General features: G+C 43.0%; 1 pseudogene; it reads right to left on the reverse strand.

The window, feature by feature from the left end:
• Nucleotides 1-734: 734 nt before the first annotated feature.
• Nucleotides 735-1,739, reverse strand: LOC102876583 (annotated as a pseudogene).
• Between the last annotated feature and the right edge of the window lie 2,754 nt (nt 1,740-4,493).

Raw genomic sequence — 4,493 nt, forward strand, 5'->3', positions numbered from 1 at the left:
CAATAGGATTTATTTTATTTTTGTTGTTGTTGAGAACATACACAGTAGAGGAGGCCACGCCTCCTGCTGGGTCAGCTCAGCCATCGGGGAGGCCACGGTGGGTGGCGGTGGTGCTGCAGGCAACAAGGGCTCTGGAGAGGATTTTTCAGATAGTTCTTCCCTTCATTTGTTCTATTGCAATGTCCATTATTTATCCACTTTTTTCCCATTCTCTCCCCAACTGGCCCCTATGTCTCTCCTAATTTAAAGCAGTGGTGTTTATGCAGTCCTTTTGTGACTGAGACATTTCACTCAGCATAATGTCCTCCAGGATCCCTCATGTGGTGTAATGTTTTAGAAGTTCATCGTTTTTCAGTGTTGCATAATATTCCATTGTGTGAACATAACACAGTTTTTCTATTCACTTATTTGTTGATGGGCACTTGGGTTGCTTCTATCTCTTTCTATTGTGAATAATGCAGCAATAAACATGGTGTGCATACATCAGCTTGAGTTGTGGATCTTGTTTCTTTTTATGTTTTTTGTGTTTTTAATTTTTAAAACCATGATTTTTAACTAAAGTTTACAGAAAAGTTAGATTTTCATTCATTCATTGTACATTTTCCTCCCTTCCCCACATAGTTAACCCCCCCCCTTACAAAAACATTCATTCACAGTTATGTGGTTCTGGTTTCTTTTCTTATTTTTTTTTCTTCTTAAGCCAAACTTTATTTCCAAAGTGGTGCCATAAATTTCTACCGAGTACCAATGGTCACTTGCCACACTCACACCAGATTGTCTGTGTAGCCAGCAAACAGAGTCTGGCCATCAGCAGACCAGGCCAGAGAGGTGCACTGGGGTGGTTCAGCTTTGCTGCTGTTGCTGATAACTTCTTGCTTCAGTTCATCTACAATGATCTTGCCCTCCAAGTCCCAAATCTTCATACTGGGACCTGTGGCAGCACAGAGCCAGTAGCGGTTAGGGCTGAAACTCAGAGCATTGATGATGTCACCACCATCTAAAGTGTAGAGATGCTTGCCTTCGTTGAGGTCCCACAGCATAGCCTGGCCATCCTTGCCTCCAGAAGCACAGAGGGATCCGTCTGGAGAGACAGTCACAGTGTTCAGGTAGCCTGTGTGGCCAATGTGGTTGGTTTTCATCTTGCAGTTAGCCAGGTTCCACACTTTGACCAACTTGTCCCAGCTGCAGGAGACGGTGATGGGGTTGCTGCTGTTGGGTGAGAAGCGGACACAAGACACCCATTCCGAGTGACTCTCATCCTGGACGGTGTACTTGCACACACCCAGAGTATTCCACAGCTTGATGGTTTTACCTCTGGATCCTGAGACAATTTGCCGGTTGTCAGAGGAGAAGGCCACACTCAGCACATCCTTTGTATGCCCTACAAATCTGCGTGTGGTAGTACCCGTTGTGAGATCCCAGAGGCGTAGCGTTCCATCCCAGGAACCAGAAAGGGCAAACTGGCCATCAGAGGAGATGACCACATCACTAACAAAGTGGGGGTGGCCACGCAGAGCACGCTGAGGGATGTCATAGTTGGTTTCATCTCGGGTCAGCTTCCACATGATGATGGTCTTATCTCGCGAGGCGGACAGTATCATGTCTGGGAACTGCGGTGTGGTCGCAATTTGAGTCACCCAGCCGTTGTGGCCCTTGACGGTGCCATGAAGGGTCATCTGTTCAGTCATGTTTACGGCAGGTGCGGGGGTCGCCGCAGCGACGAGGATGGCGGTGGATAACTCAGAGACCCCGGGAGCACAGCCGCTGCCGCCGCGGCTCCACTGAGAAAAAGCGGTTCTGGTTTCTTAAGGGTATAATCCCAGTAGTGGAATTGCTGGGTCAAATGGTATTTCTATTTCCAACTTTTTGAGAAAGTGTCAAACTGTCTTCGAGAGTGATTCTACCATCTTACATTCCTATCAAAAGTGAATAAGAGTTCCGGCCTCTCCACAACCTTGCCAACATTTATTGCTCGCTGCCCTTTTGAACTTCCTTTCCCTTCCCCCCAAATAATGACTTTTATTTATCATTATTAAAAGTTTGAGCTTTCCCTGATTTCAAATCCTACTACATGGCTGTGGTGGTCAAGACAGTGTGATATTGGTACAATAATAGACACATAGATCAATGGAATAGAATTGTGAACCCAGAAATCAGCCCGTCTACCTCAGGCCAACTGATTTTTGACAAGGAGATGAAATCAGTTAAGTGGGGAAACGACAGCCTTTTTAACAAATGGTGTTGGCAAAATTGAAAAACTATCTGCAGAAAACTCAAGCAAGATCCACACCTCACCCCATACACAAAAACCAACTCAAAGTGGATCATGGACCTAGGACTAAAATCAAAGACTATACATTTTATTAAAGAAAAGCTTGGGAGAACTCCAGAAGCCCTAATCCACAACATAAACAGTCTTCCAAGCATCCTGGAAAATCTACCACCAGGAGAGGATAAAATGGATGAATGGGACCTTCTAAGAATCAAATCACTATACACATCCAAAAACTTCTCCAACATGATAAAAAGGGAAGCCACAGACTGGGAAAAATATTTAGTAATGACATGTCAGACAAGGGACTTATATCTAGAATTTATAAAATACTTGAGCACCATAAGATAAAGGAAAATAACCCAGTTGAGGAATGGGCACAGGATATGAACAGACATTTCACCAAAGAAGACATTCAGATGGCCAACAAGCACATGAAGAAATGTTCAAAATCCCTAGCTCTAAAGAGATGCAAATCAAAACAGTTTTGAGATACCATCTCACTCCACTGAGAATAGCAAACTTAACAGAACAGCAAACAACACATGCTGGCGAGGTTGCGGAGAAACTGTAACACTTATTCACTGTTGGTGGGGATGTAAATGGTGCAACCTGGTGTATGGTGCTCTCTGAAAAAGTTGCAAATAGAAATACCATTTGACCCAGCAATTTCACTACTGGGAATATACCGTAAAGAAACCATAACGAATACCCAAGCAGATATATGCACACTCATGTTTATTGCTCTTTGTTCACAAAACAAAGAGTTGAAAACAATCCAAGTGCCCATCAACAAATGAATGGATAGAGAAGCTGTGGTATATTCACATAATGGAATACAATGCTGCATTAAAAAGCAAGGAACTCATGAAATACTCATCAAAATGGGTGACCCTGGAAGACATTATGCTGAGTGAAATATTGCAGTCACAAAAGGACAAATATTGCATAGGGCCACTCTTGTAAAATGGGACTAACATCAGAGTTGAGGGAAAACCGAGAAAGGGGATAAATAATGTATACTGCATTGAAACAGATGAGGGAGAGAACTGTTTAAAAGGAATACATGGTTAGGTATTATTGTCATGACAGGAGTCCAGAAGGAAGGCTGCACAGTGGAGTGGACTTGGGGGGAAGGTTTGCATAATAATGAAATAATTTTTCTTTTACTTTTCAAATAGAAGAGCGAATTGGGGGTGAGGGAATTGGGCAGGGAGAAAAGTGCAGCAATGAATGAATGGAAACCTTAAGTATCTGTAAATTTTCATTAAAATTAATGAAAAAAAGAAGTTAAAAAAAAGTTAGAGTTTTAAATAGATTCTTGAACTGGTGGTATTTTCATAAACCAACACAAAACAAATGAAGCAAATAACTATCAGTAGTCTTGACATCAACATAAGCTTCAATCATGGTCGGTCATTTTTTGACCATGGAGCACATTTTGTCACGACCAATCACTTTCTTCTTGGCTCCTTTTTCACCACCTTTTATAAGGCACTTGGTCTTGCCGACTGCTGGTGCTCAGAGAGTCGAAAGGCCCTGTTGAACTGCTTGATGTACTTGTGGGGTCGTTGGTGAACCCGGTTTCCTGCAAGTGCTGTTTCATGACAATGTCAACACCAGTGATTACTGTTCAGCTGAGGCGTTTCCACCAATAAGTGAGTCATCAGTGTGACCCTCTGTCCTACTGACCATCTTTCCCTCCACCTCCAGGCAGGGTTCACCTGCCGTCTCCTGGATCTTGTAGATAGATGTCCGAGAACTCCTCATCGTGGCTGATGAGGTCCTGGTAGATGATCCTGGTGGTGGCACCAGCTGGGCAGGGTCCAGGGCTCTGAGCAAGTTCAGTGCAGCTGGAGTGCTGGGGCGGGGGCGGGGGGAGGAGGAGGATGGAAAAGCTGATTATATTTTTCAAGCTGTGTATTCATTCTCTTCTTTTTTTTTTAATTGAAACATTGAAATTTATTGGCACTTATATTTTTTTTATTTCCATTCACTCATTGTTGCACATTTTTATCCCTGCCCACTCTTACCCCAACTTTGCTTTTCTCTTTGAGAAGGAAAAAAAAAATAAAATATTTCATTGTTATACAATCCGCTCCCCCCCTGCAGTCCACTTTACTATGTAACTCTTATTCTGGACTCTTTCCATGCAAATAATACCTAATCATATGTTGTTGTTATGTGTTGTGGAGTCACTTGCGACTCATAGAGACCCTAT

The sequence above is a fragment of the Elephantulus edwardii genome, unplaced genomic scaffold (assembly GCF_000299155.1).
Source record: "Elephantulus edwardii isolate Elephantulus edwardi_28Jun2011 unplaced genomic scaffold, EleEdw1.0 scaffold00296, whole genome shotgun sequence".
In the NCBI taxonomy this organism is placed as follows: Eukaryota; Metazoa; Chordata; class Mammalia; order Macroscelidea; family Macroscelididae; genus Elephantulus; species Elephantulus edwardii.